We start from the raw sequence: 15,387 nt of genomic DNA, 5'->3' as shown, positions 1-15,387 counted from the left end.
GGCACAAACTGTTGGTTTTATTGGGATAACGAACTATTTGCGTAAATATGAGGAAGAGGATGGAGCTTTTGTGTGTGTGTGTGTGTGTGTGTGTGTATGTGTGTGTGTGTGTGTGTGGACACTGCAAATTTAGTAATGAAGCTTTCTGTTAAACACAAAGATGTAAATGCTCTCACATGTGTCTTTAAGATGGACTCAGGTTACTTTCTTTGGCGTTTGTATATGTGCAGTGCTTCGAGAATGTCCAATTTTGGTCTTTGGTTCGGATATGTTTACAGACAGCATCACAGTTCAATCCAAAATCATAACATAACACACAAATGTATTAATACACCTTATGGTGGAGGTTTAAAGGTTAGAACCGCGTTGTGGATATAACTAAACAGTGAATCGTGACAGTGATTTTGGTATTTCATTCAATATCAATAACACAAGCTCTGACATTGCGAATCCAGGTACAGTCAAATGTTTTTTTTATTCCAGTCTTTGATCACAATATAAAGTTCTTCGACAATGTCTGGTTTCAGTCAGTAATGACTAGATCTGTTCTACACCATGTCCTAATGTGATAAAGGCGTGAAGGCATCGTGAAAACATATAAATACACTCAGCAAAGCATCGTCACGTAGAACGAAAGTATGATGTAGAATAGGCCACATCGTCAGTACATTCATTTTGAAACTGGCGAGCCGAGCGGTTCTAAGCGCTACAGTCTGGAACCGCACAACCGATACGGTCGCAGGTTGAAATCCTGCCTCGGGCATGAATGAGTCTGATGTCCTTAGGTTAGTTATGTTTAATTAATTCTAAGTCTAGGGGACTGATGACCTCAGAAGTTAGGTCCCATAGCGCTCAGGGCCATTTTTTTGAACCTGGCGTTACTGTACAAAACAAACTGTACTGCAGTAGCTGCCTGTTGCTAAATGACTGTGTGGACGATGTGGCCTATTTTACGCCATACTTTAGTTCTACGCGACGATGCTTTGCTGAGTGTATTTGTAAGTTCTTATGATGCCATACGGCTTTATCATATTAGGACACGGTGTAAAACAGATCTGAAAATGGTCATTACTGACCGAAACCGGTCATCATCGAAGGACTTTATATTGTGTTCAAAGACTGGAATAAAAAAAACATTTGAATATCAATAACAAACAGGGTAAAGCCTTACCTGCTGTGTTCGCATTTAAAGTTAAAAAACGAAAGGTCTGAGTCTCACTTCTGCGAATGCATACATGGAAGTAAAGCCAGATGTATGTAACGAAGGTGCTTCTTGAAATAACAGGGACTTCAATCGCCACCAGTTGTATGATCTTTGCATTGAAATATCATGTGCTGTGGTGCTCCGACATCAAAATGTTTCAAATGGCTCTGAGCACTATGCGACTTAACTTCTGAGGTCATCAGTCGCCTAAAACTTAGAACTAATTAAACCTAACTAACCTAAGGACATCACACACATCCATGCCCGAGGCAGGATTCGAATCTGCGTCCGTAGCGGTCACTCGGTTCTAGACTGTAGCACCTAGAACCGGACGGCCACTCCGGCCGGCGCTCCGACATCACCACGTATGCACTCATCGTTGTGCAGCCTGCCGCGCTACCAGATGCGTGAATAAATAATACAACTCTAATTTTCTGAAAGCAAGGCCTTATTTAGGATTCCAGTACATTACACTATTCCCTACTCTTTTCGGTACAAAAACCTATTTTTCAACATAATCTCCTTTCGATTTCACTATCTTATGCTACCTTACTTGGAAGGCGTGCGTGCTCCCACTCTACTGGTAGACCTCAGAGCCAACGTCTTGCTGCTTCAATAACCTATACATCATCCACGAACTGCTTACCGAAGAGTACGTCCTTCACTGGGCCAAACAGATGGAAATCGGAAGGTGCGAGATCCGTGCTGTAGAGCTGGTGAGGAAGAACAGTCCAGTGTAGTTTTGTGAACTCCTCTTGTGTGAACAGACTTGTCTGAAACGTAACGTTGCCTTGGAAAAGAGGAAGTTCGTTTGGAGTTTTGTGGCGATGGACACGCTGAAGCCATATTTTAGGTGTAGCACAGTACATTTCAAAGTTCATCATTACACAGTCAGGGAGAACAACAGACAGGACAACTGGTTCACACAACAAGAAGGCCGTTGCCATGACTTTACCAGCTGAGGGTGTGAATTTGAATTTTTGTTTCAGAGAAAAATGCCGATGTCTGACAAAAATTGTTACGATCAGCCTCGTAAGGCGAAAACAGTTCCGCACAGACGGTGTTTCGTTGCTTTTTATGGTCTTCCGTGCGAGGCGAGGAACCCAGCGGAGATACATCTTTATGTGCCCAACTAATGGACGAGTATGTCAGCGCTACCAACAGAGGCGGCCAGTTGTGCAGCGAGGTGTTTGAACCGTCTATCACCTCGAATGAGAGTCTCCGCACGTTCCAACACTGCAGGAGTCTCAGCTGTGCTCGGCCGTCCGGCACGTGGGAGATCGAATGGGGTTGCGCGATGTCGCTGCAGTGTTGGCAGACACCCCGCCCAAAGCCTCACGTTCTTTTGGTCGCTGCCAGGTCTGTGTAAACATTCCGCAAGCGCCTCCGAGTATCTGCGATGCTCAGGTTTTCTGCCAAATGAAGCATAGTGATAGTTCTCTTCTTAGAGCGCAACTCCGTTGCAGACGCCATTTTGAAGGTTACGAATAGCGCCGGCTGCTATCAGAGCATCAAGAAACTACAGGTGCTGAAGCGGGAATATTCTTCGACGTCTTACAACAAATTCCGCAATTTCAATCCAAATCAGCCGACAAGAAAATGTGTTGCCTTAGTTATTGAACGCCGTTCGTATATTTATCTACATCTACATCTACATTTATACTCCGCAAGCCACCCAACGGTGTGTGGCGGAGGGCACTTAACGTGCCACTGTCATTATCTCCCTTTCCTGTTCCAGTCGCGTATGGTTCGCGAGACGAACGACTGTCTGAAAGCCTGCGTGCGCGCTCGAATCTCTCTAATTTTACATTCGTGATCTCCTCGGGAGGTATAAGTAGGGGGAAGCAATATATTCGACACCTCATCCAGAAACGCACCCTCTCGAAACCTGGCGAGCAAGCTACACCGCGATGCAGAGCGCCTCTCTTGCAGAGTCTCCCACTTGAGTTTGCTAAACATCTCCGTAACGCTATCACGGTTACCAAATAACCCTGTGACGAAACGCGCCGCTCTTCTTTGGATCTTCTCTATTTCCTCCGTCAACCCGATCTAGTACGGATCCCACACTGATGAGCAATACTCAAGTATAGGTCGAACGAGTGTTTCGTAAGCCACCTCCTTTGTTGATGGACTACATTTTCTAAGGACTCTCCCAATGAATCTCAACCTGGTACCCGCCTTACCAACAATTAATTTTTATGATCATTCCACTTCAAATCGTTCCGCACGCATACTCCCAGATACTTTACAGAAGTAACTGCTACCAGTGTTTGTTACGCTATCATATAATCATACAATAAAGGATCCTTCTTTCTATGTATTCGCAATACATTACATTTACCTGTGTTAAAGGTCAGTTGCCACTCCCTGCACCAAGTGCCTATCCGCTGCAGATCTTCCTGTATTTCGCTACAATTTTCTAGTGCAGCAACTTCTCTGTATATTACAGCATCATCCGCGAAAAGCCGCATGGAACTTCCGACACTATCTACTAGGTCATTTATATATATTTCGTAAAGCGATGGTCCCATAACACTCCACACAGCTGGTCTGATATTCCGTAGGCTCTTACTTTGTTTATCAGGCGACAGTGCGGAACTGTATCGAACGCCTTCAGGAAGTCAAGGAAAGTAACATCTACCTGGGAGCCTGTATCTAATATTTTCTGGGTCTCATGAACAAATAAAGCGAGTTGGGTCTCACACGATCGCTGTTTCCGGAATCCATGTTGATTCCCACAGAGTAGATTCTGGGTTTCCAAAAACGACATGATACGCGAGCAAAAAACGTTCTAAGTTTCTACAACAGATCGACGTCAGAGATATAGGTCTATAGTTTTGCGCATCTGCTATACGACCCTTCTAGAGACTTGCGGTACATGGCTGTTAGAAAGGGAGCAAGTTCTTTCGCGTACTCTGTGTAGAATCGAATTTTTATCCCGTCAGGTCCAGTGGATTTTCCTCTGTTGAGTGATTCCAGTTGCTTTTCTATTCCTTGGACCCTTATTTCGATGTCAGCCATTTTTTCGTTTGTGCGAGGATTTAGAGAAGGAACTGCAGTGCGGTCTTCCTCTGTAAAACAGCTTTGGAAAAAGGTGTTTAGTATTTATGCTGGTTATGCAGCATGGTCAGTGATGAAAATGTGTCATAGATCAGGATAGAGGTAGGAAATCCGTCCCGAGCAACTCTGCGACGTTAAGATCAGCTGACAGACCCTGCTTCAAGTCTCTACTTTGTCCCATACCTCGGCCACTGCGTCTCGGCCCATTTTTCATAATTAAATCTGTTATTACAACCGAACACCCGAAAGCACATCATCAAACATCATTAACACAAAAGGATTTTCTGTTTACGCCCACGAATTCAGACAGTATAGTATTGCAAATTCGTGACTTTAAAATGCGCAAACAAAAAGAATACATCTCCTGACAAACGCGTCTAGAAAACATTTCAGTAAATAAATTGTTCACCTTCATTTATTCGATATGAAATTTCAGTGAAAAAAGTTATATTTACTCTCTTCAAGACCGAATTAACTGCTGTACCCAATATAATTGAAAATTTCTGTGAATTCATGGTGAGCAAGCCAGTATTTGTCATTTTCGCATCTATTTATACTTATATCAATATTTTACATGGGGCATACATGTGATATACGAAACGAGATGGAATAAACTTAGGGTATCATTTCACAATGAAAGGGAGTAGGAATTGTGAAAGGGGGATTCTAGGCATTGTTATCGTGCCAGTAACATTTATGAGGCAAAGATTTAGATTTATTGAAGTTGTTGAAGTACGGGTGGATACATAATGACACGTCACAATGACTACATGTGATATCAGTATTTATTTCCTGTTTTCGTGAGCACTGTGAGCTGTGTCGCTTCCTTCAGTTTTTTAACAGAAAATAGATGCGTACCGATTCTAACTGCATATCGTCAGGAACTCCTACATCTAGTACTTCGTTCTTCCGAAAATATTTTCCGTCTCAGTTTTTCCTTTTGAAGAACTTGTCAGCTTTGGGGTCGTGAGCAGCCGATAGAACTTGTCACTAACGTTCTATTCTATGGCAGACACTCATCTTCTTTTACGGCAGACATCCTTCTAAAGTTGTCGATATTTTTTAAAATTGTGAAAAATCGTTTCCAACTTGGCCTGACTGCATCGCCTGCATGAAGATCAAGAACATACAGAGACGTCATTAGTCGATAAGAAGCGTAAAAATTGTGGAGGGTAAAAGGCACATGAGATTTCACTCACGTCTCACAGTATACTAGTACATCTGGTCGAGCGAAAAATCTGCGTCTTTTCTTTACCGAAAGGTTTTTATGTAGTAAACAACATGGTAAAGGTAAGTAATATTTTCACGGTAATTCAAGTTCGTACCCTGTGAGGAGCAGGGCAGGCAATCTCCAACACACTCGCGTAGAAAAAAAAGACTGGTTTTGCAATCTGCGGTTGTAGGCTCTTCAGTCTGAAATTGCGCGACCGCTACGGTCGCAGGTTCGAATCCTGCCTCGGGCATGGATGTGTGTGATGTCCTTACGTTAGTTAGGTTTAAGTAGTTCTAAGTTCTAGGGGACTGACAACCCCAGAATGACCTCAGGAGTTAAGTCTCATAGTGCTCAGAGCCATTTGAACTTTTTTTTTCCCCAACCCGCACTCGCATACACCCCTGCCACACTGGTCACGTACACGCTCACAGTAACGGTTAGAAAAAAGCCCAAATATATAAAGGATATCGATTAGTACTCGTGACAAGTATACCCATGAACATTTGTGTGAAATATCGAAAACCTTCGCCGCTGTTCTCCTTGCTACTCATACACCTCCGGGATCTGAAAACATGCAGAAGCATTGTAGTTTCAGTCTGAGAAGTTTCTTTTCATGTTTCTATCCCATGTCAACCATAATTGAGAATAGGAATATACATTGTATTCGTACGTGTTTGAAAGCTACCTGTGAGGTAGCAAACTACTATATAGAGACATTATTTAAACTATACTGTCCCACTTGTTTACAATGCTGGTAACAGCTACCTAAACTGAGTCGGCAAGTCAGATTAAAGATCTACTGTGAACAACACCCGAACGTTGCGGCTACATGCGTCATATGCCTAGAGTGCAGACGCGGTATCGGAATACAATGACAAAAAAAAAAAAAAAAATCACCGAGAAGGAGTTGTGCGAAATAAACGAAAGCAGGTAGGCGTGTTTCTACATCAGAAAGATGTTGCTCTTCATATCTCTGGCCAGCCGCATAAGAGTGGCGCTAAGAACTCCACTATCATGGAGCAAATTAGGTTTGCTTTAAATACACGCTGTAATGATCGTGAGCGTTAGTTACCCCTGAGACTGGACGAGGTAAGTTGATATTAGTCAAGAATGCCTTCAAGGTGACAAAGACACTATTATCAACTCTTCATTGAGTTTGACCGAGGTCGTGTAACAGGGCTACTAGAAGCTGGATGTCCCTTCTGTGATACTGCAGAAAGACTAAGCAAGAGCGTAGCCACTGTACATGATTGCTGGCAGCGGTGGCCACGACGACATACGGTCGCAAGAAGACCGGACTCCAGGAGGCCACGTGGCATTACCGAGAGGGAAGACAATCGTGTTCGGCGTATGGTTCTGGCGCATCGCACTGCGTCTGCAGCACTTTGAGTACCCCAGTGATACAACGAACTGTTACAAATAGATTACTTCAAATATAGCTCCAAGCCAGACACCTTCTTTCGTGCATTCCACTGATCCCAAACAAGAGCCACTTGTGACTCCAGTGGTGTCAAGCGAGAGGTCATTGGAGGACAACGTCGAGGGCTGTTGTGTTTTCTGATGAAAGCTGGTTCTGCTTCTGTGCCAGTGATGGCCGTTGTTGGTTGGAAGAAGTCCCGATGCAGGCCTACAGTCAGCCTGCATGCGTGGTTGACGCACTGAACCTACAAATTGTTCAAATGGCTCTGAGCACTATGGGACTTAACATCTGAGGTCATCAGACCCCTAGAACTTAGAACTACTTAAACCTAACTAACCTAAGGACATCACACACATCCATGCCCGAGGCAGGATTCGAACCTGCGACCGTAGCGGTCACGCGGTTCCAGACTGAAGCGCCAAGAACCACATGGCCGCACCGGCCGGCTACTGAACCTACAGCTGAAGTTATGGTCTGGGGTACGATTTCTTATGACAGCAGGAGCACCCTTGTGGGTATCCTGTGCACCCTGACTGTAAATTTGTACGTCAGTCTGATGATTCGACCTGTTGTGCTGCCATTTATGAACAACATTCCAAGGGGTGTTTTTTAACAGCTAACGCTTGCCCACGTACCACTATTGCAACCTTGTAACCCGATATCTCTTGAAGGTCGTCAACATACTGCCCTGACCTGGTCGATCACCAGACCTGTCTCCAATTGAGCAGATGTGGGACATAATAGGACGGCGATTCGATCGTCACCCAGAGCCAGCATTAACCGTCCCTGTACTGACCGACCAAGTGATGGTGTGATGTCCTCCTCGCCGTGTCCGGTGACAGCGACTCCGTCAGTCTTCTCTGTCCTTGTTGTGATAGGCTCGGATGTGACTCGCGAATCCGAATTTCGCTTTGGATATCCTGTTGCATGGAGCACAGTGAAGCTGACCAGCAGAGTTGTAAGTATACGTGTAGACAGGCTTGAGCTGAGATTTTCGGAGCTCTCTTTTACCATCCAGGTTCATTAGACGCTTTTGCTCGAATTGTTCGATGCTCTTATGTACAGTTGATCGCCACTCCGATCGGCGCAATGCTAGCTCTTCCCAACGGTTGCTTGGGATGCCACAGGCTGCATGCAAGATGGCGTTTAATGGTGTCTTTATATCGCAGGTGTTGACCACCTTTCCTCCTCTTCCCGCACGAGAGCTGCGAGTAGAACACCGCTTTAGATAGCCTACTGTCATCCATGCGTACTATGTGACCACTCCATCTCAGCAACAGCTATGGAACTGCATCCCACAAACTGACATCCGGCACTTATGAAACACAATGTATACACGTTTGCGTGCTTGTATTCAACTTTCTGGTGGTAAGAGCGATTATTAATGCATCGGCATTTCACATTTGCAATAGCATATCCCGCGCTTACGTTAACCTGCAATCTTGTAATGTTAATCACTTAAAATGTTACTTAAACAAATGCATTCCCGAAATTAAATTACTGTAAATTAATTACTTTTGGTGTTGCGATTTTTTCCGTCGATGTATTTTGAAGTACTCATTGGAAGAGAAATGTACAACTTTATAAGTTGCTGCGACGCGTTCTTGGATTTAGGTACACTCTGAAGACATCAGGTCCACTAATTAGCTCCTGAAGTGCGATGGTTCTCCGCTTTGTTCTTACAGTAACGTGTCAAGTATTTTGACGAAGTTTTCACCCGTTTTTAATGGTTTTATTGGGATATTAAATCGGCGAGAGCATTTTAAGGGTTTGAATAGAAGGGGAGAATGGATGGGGAGTTGTAGGTGATAAAGTCATATTAGTTTCGTGGAAGTCTGAGATGTAGAGAAAATAAATTTTATTTCTTGGAAAATAACGCTCAGAACTATTACCAGCTGTGTTTATTACCCTCCAAAATTCTACAACCACATAATTCAGTGAGTGGCCAAAAGCTCAAATGTTTCAAATGGCTCTAAGCGCTATGGGACTTAACATCTGAGGTCATCAGTCCCTTAGACTTAGAACTACTTAAACCTAACTAACCTAAGGACATCACACACATCCATGCCCGAGGCAGGATTAGAGCCTACGACTGTAGCAGCCGCGTAGTTCCGGACTAAAGCGCCTAGAACCGCACAGCCGCCGTCTATGGCCAAAAGCAGTGGATATACTGACGTCGACAGCTGAAGCCCATACGGCGCATTCGCGCGTTGTGGTCTACAGGTGAGGGATGTCAGTTTGTGGTATGGACTTAGAAACCTGTTGCACTTGAATGGTTAATACGGTAATGGTTGTGGATGATGGTAGTATTGTCGTCCGGCGATGTCCTACATCTCTCGATTGGAGACAGAAATGGTGATCGACCTGGTCAAGGCAACATGTCATCACTCTTTAAAGGGCGATGCGTTACAACAACGGTATGTGGGCGATCATTATCGTGTGTGAAAACATCACCTGGAATAATGTTCACGAATAACAGGCCGAATCATCGAATTGGCGTTCAAATTTGCGGTCAAGTTGCGCGGGATAAGCAAGAGAATCCTCCTGCTGTCAGTACGAAATCACAACCCAAACCATAGCTCCAGGTATAGGTCCAGTGCGTATAGCACGCTGATAGGTTGGTTCCAGACCGTCAATTGGCCTCCCAATAACTAACACACGTCATCACTGGCACCGAGACCGCAACAACGTTCATCAGAAAATGCAATAGACTTCGACCCTACCTTCCAATGAGATATCGCTTGATACCACTGAAGTCGCCAATGGCGTTGATTTTGGGTCGGTGGAATCCACACTACGGGCTGTATGGCTCGGAGCTATCCTTGAAGTAACCGATTTATAACAGTTCGTTGTGTCGCTGGGGTGCCAAGCTGCTGCTCAGATTGCTTCTATTGATGCAGTACGATGCGGCAAAGCCATTCGCCGAACACGATGCTCCACCCTCTCGGGAGTGCTACGTGGCGTCCAGAGGCGTATTCCTGCCACCGTACATTCTCGAGACCCACCACTGCCGGCAGTCATGCACAGTGGCTACATCCCTGCTAAGTCTCTCTGCAAAAGCGCAGAAGGATTATCCCATTTCTCGTAGCTCTATTACAGGACCTTGTTGAAACTGAAAAAGGTGTTGCTTATGGCGTCTTTTCCGTCTTATTATTATTGTTCTTATTGTTATTCTTATTATTCTTGGCTAACATCATTTCGCTACGCCCAGTCCAGAAGATAACTAACGCTCATGACAGTTACAGCGCATATTTAAAGCAAACCTGATTAGCTTCCTCATAGAAGTGCTACTAGCGCCACTCTCGTTGCGACTGGCGCGAAAAAGGAATAGACATAATATTTCATATGTAGAAACAAGACTACTAACTATCGTTTATGTCGCACAACTCCTTGGTGTTGCGATTTTTTGTCTGTTCGTATTATACACGGTGAGTCACTTAACATTACCGCTGGATATATTTCGTAAACCACATCAAATATTGACGAATCGATTCCACAGACCGAACGTGAGGAGAGGGGCTAGTGTAATTAGTTAATACAAACCATAAAAAAATGCAAGGAAGTATGTTTTTTAACACAAACCTACGGTTTTTTTAATGGAACCCCGTTAGTTTTGTTAGCACATCTGAAGATATAAACAAATACGTAATCAGTGCCGTTTGTTGCATTGTAAAATGTTAATTACATCCGGAGATATTGTAACCTAAAGTTGACGCTTGAGTACCACTCCTCCGCTGTTCGATCGTGTGTATCGGAGAGCACCGAATTACGTAGGGATCCAAAGGGAACGGTGAGGGACCTTAGGTACAGAAGAGACTGGAACAGCACATTACGTCCACATGCTAACACCTTTTTATTGGTCATTTTCACTGACGCACATGTACATTACCATGAGGGGTGAGGTACACGTACACACGTGGTTTCCGTTTTCAATTACGGAGTGGAATAGAATGTGTCCCGACATGTCAGGCCAATAGATGTTCAATGTGGTGGCTCAAATGGTTCAAATGGCTCTGAGCACTATGGGACTTAACATCTGAGGTCATCAGTCCCCTAGAACTTAAAACTACTTAAACCTAACTAACCTAAGGACATCACACACATCCATGCCCGAGGCAGGATTCGAACCTGCGACCGTAGCGGTCGCGCGGCTCCAGACAGTAGCGCCTTTAACCGCGTGGCCACACTGGCCGACCAATGTGGTGGCCATCATTTGCTGCACATAATTGCAATCTCTGGCGTAATGAATGTCATACACGCCGCAGTACATCTGGTGTAATGTCGCCGCAGGCTGCCATAATACGTTGTTTCATATCCTCTGGGGTTGTAGGCACATCACGTTACACATTCTCCTTTAACGTACCCCACAGAAAGAAGTCCAGAGGTGTAAGATCAGGAGAACGGGCTGGCCAATTTATGCGTCCTCCACGTCGAACATCCTGTCAAGGGTCAGCCTAGGGTTAATTGCGGAATGTGCAGGTGCACCATCATGCTGATACCACATACGTCGACGCGTTTCCAGTGGGACATTTTCGAGCAACGTTGGCAGATCATTCTGTAGAAACGCGACGTATGTTGCAACTGTTTGGGTCCCTGCAATGAAGTGAGGACTAATGAGGTGGTCGCCAATGATTCCGCACCATACATTTACAGTCCACGGTCGCTGTCGCTCTACCTGTCTGTGCCAGCGAGGATTGTCCATGGATCGGTAATGCATGTTCCGTAGATTCACTGCCCCGTGGTTTGTGAAACCCGCTTCATCGGTAAACAGGTAGAACTGCAACGCATTCTCTGTTAATGCTCATTGACAGAATTGCACTCGATGATTAAAGTCATCACCATGTAATTGCTGATGTAGCGACACATGAAACGGGTGAAAGCGGTGACGATGCAGTATGCGCATGACACTACTTTGACTCAGTCCACCGGCTCTCGCAATGTCCCGTGTACTCATGTGTGGATTCATGGCAACAGCAGCTAACACACCAACTGCACCCGCTTCTCCTGTGACGGGCCTGTTACGGACCCGTTTGCGTGCTATGACCATACCTGTTGCATACAGTTGGCGGTAGATGTTTTGCAATGTGCGGCACGTTGGATGCTCTCTGTCCGGGTACCGTTCTGCAAACACCCTGCAGGCTTCAGCTGCATTTCGTCGACACTCGCCATAGATGAGTATCATCTCCGCCTTTTCAGAGTTCGAATACACCATGGTCACAGTTCCTACAACACTAAAACTATCACAGACGTCTGGTAACACGGTGTACTACAGTTGGTCTGCGTGCGGAGACGAATGCAGAATAACAATAGCAGCAAGCGCTACATGCGGACACTGCGACAGCTAGACCAAACCACAACAGTGCACTACAGCCACACTCGTAAACACGGTCGTCACCGTAAACATGTCCCTGCAGATGCTTCTCGCCGACCGTGGCCCGTGTTTGTTACAACACGCAACTGAACGTCGGAGGTTTCAAGCGTCAACTTTAGGTTACAATATCTCCGGATGTAATTAACATTTTACAATGCAACAAACGGCACTGATTACGTATTTGTTTATATGTTCAGATGTGCTAACAAAACTAACGTGGTTCCATTTAAAAAAAACGTAGGTTCGTGTTAAAAAACATACTTCCATGCATTTTTTTATGGTTTTTATTAACCAATTACACTAGTCCCTCTCCTCACGTTCGGTCTGTGGAATCGGTTCGTCAGTATTTGATGTGGTTTACGAAATATATCCAGCGGTAACGTTAGGTGACACCCTGTATAAGAAAGAGTAAAGACCGTGAGGAAAAAGTTTGGGACGTTTTGACAGTTTCACTTCAATTTTTTTACCGTAATTGTAATAAACATGCAGATGGACGTAGGATGTGTAGTTTTTGAGCGACAATGTACATTTTTTCTGTTAAAACCGACTGCGAGGAGCAAAATGGTGTGACTGCAATCGGAATCGGAATCGGAAACGTACGTAACTTTGAACTCCAGCTCGTTCACAGATTAGAACTACGTGAAACACTTTCACTGAAGTCACTATCCTCGCATATCCAGCGGCTGGTGACATCACTCTTATACCCCGTATACTAATAATCTCGAACGATTCCCCCAATTATTGCAAGCGACTTCAATTCCCAGTCAATGTTTTGTTTGCAATAACAATAAACAACAAACAACAAACAATACACAGAGAGGCGGAGGGGGGAGAGGAGGTGGACGGAGAGACTGGAAGGGAGATGGCTAAATGGGCATATAGATGTGGGAGAACTTAATGGACTTAGAGGAAGGGGAGTATATTGAGGAGATGGGTAAATGAGAGAGGAGGAGGCGATTCACCGAAAGAGGAGGAAGGAAGAGGGGGTGGGGCGGCGAGAATGACATTTGGACGTATACCCATTGCCCATACATGTTTTTCAATTACGAAGTATTGACGGGTTCACTAATGGAAGTCGTTGTGTATGCTAGTAGATGCAGAAACTCATTGTCAAAGCCTCGCGACGAAAGAGAACCAGAGTACTGTAGCACAACAATTTTTCTTAATGCAGTAGCCATTGAAGGCAGGCATATAAAGCACACTGCACACATTAATAAGCGCCTTGAGCCAGGTAAAAACAGCAGTAGTTATTAGTTATCTTTGATTGCAAACTGTCCCACAAATATAATATTCAGCTAGAGAGAAGGGTGTGAGAAGAGCGAAAGCTACCACAATTTCAATGAAATATTAGTAGAAATCCCATACCGATTTTGATATCCGCGGCTAAAGACATATTGATCAAGGAAAGAGTATCTTTAAACATTTGCGTGGTGAAATAAACTGCTTCTCTGTTGTTTGTCTTCCTCAGGTCACACCTTCTCAATGTACTTTCGTTTCATTTCCAAAAGTTGTAATGAAACAGTATTTCGCTTATTAAGAACCCCTATATTTCTCTTTTTAAACTGTCGTATGTATCTGGTTTCAAGATTTCTTTTTAGCTGGTTGTTGTCACTATTTTATCGCCATCATACATTTCCATGTAACCTCCTTGTACTCTTTAATTGCTCGAGTGTACAGTTTCAGCGTTCATTTACGGCACAGGTTGATTATTGCGTCGTTCCTGAGGTGGACGATCTCTCTCGAAATTCTACACGTTTCTCGAAAGCTTTTTGCGTTTCACCAGAGTTATGTGGCATTTTTCGGCCTTATGCGCGTGCAGTCGTAGCCGACGCAATAGCCGTGTTCGGTCCACTTCACAACCGGTCCATTTGCGTCGCGACTTTCGTACGGTCAGAGCCGTGATTTACTTAAAGAGCAGTAGTGAAGTATCGCAGAAGACACACAGACCCTCTATTGCATCTTGCGTACACATACGAGAGGCACATATCAGTAAACTCTGCAGATTTGTACTCATACATAGTGCGACACTGCTTACGCACAGCTAACATAGCCTAAATTGAAACCCGAGATGAGACTGAGGAGCAACAGTTTTACTCTGATGGCGAAGTGGAAAGAAGGTATTTAACGGTGTTTCGAAGAGCTAATGCTATCAGCTAGAGGATGTGACTGTCTTACAAACACGACACACGGTTTCCTGCATTTGAGCTGGTGTGTTCATATTGTCAGTGCAGTACAGTCGAAGTCAAAAATGAGTCAAGATAGAAACGGCCCTTCTGAATCTGGAAAGTTTATCGGCGGAATTCAGATACATCCTGCACAAATGTCTCTTTGTACAATGCGTGACGTAATTTAGCACTGATAAAATGTTTTTATCCAACATTTAGCTGGTTGATGTGGTTTACAAACTTATTTTAAAATAGTTAAGATATCAGAATTGCAGCATGAACGTAAACTGAAACTAGAGGAAGTTAGTAAATAACTCTCGTATTTGTTGAAACTGATGAAAACTAGGGAGGAGGTAGGTTATTTCTTGGTCTTCAAACAACTAATTTGTAACTGGATAAAAAAATACCTTGGACCAAGGTTTCCAAACTTGACGTGAGCATAAACAACCCTGGATTCTTTCAAACGTGACTTTCTACTCGAAGTCTATGAAAAATAAACTCAAGTATCGGAAAAGGAAGATGAGCAGTTACTATTTATTACCTATTTGCCATAACACATTTTAATCTATATTTAATGTTATTACAACTTCTTCTTGGAACGAGATAGATGGGAAGGATCAGCTTCCTTCTCATCGTCAGATCTTCAAATCTCGACACAAGATTGGAAATTGGGATTCACATTCCTTCTTCCAGATTCAATTTCGTATCGGTGATTGCCAATGCTGAGAAACCTACCTCAAACAATCAAGATGTTGCAAAAGGTATCATAACTCATTGGGCCTCGTTAACTGCTTGCGGATAATTCCGTTGTACCAAGCTCTAAGACACAGTTGTTGTGGAAACTAACTTCAGTTTCAATATGGAGTCTGAAGAAATATCAATAAACTGCTCTTGTTCTTCAGCGATAGATGTTGATTTTATACTGAAAGGATCTTTGATTCAGTTATGTTAATC

The sequence above is a fragment of the Schistocerca cancellata genome, chromosome 8 (assembly GCF_023864275.1).
Source record: "Schistocerca cancellata isolate TAMUIC-IGC-003103 chromosome 8, iqSchCanc2.1, whole genome shotgun sequence".
In the NCBI taxonomy this organism is placed as follows: Eukaryota; Metazoa; Arthropoda; class Insecta; order Orthoptera; family Acrididae; genus Schistocerca; species Schistocerca cancellata.
Note: the sequence above shows the minus strand (reverse complement) of the source record.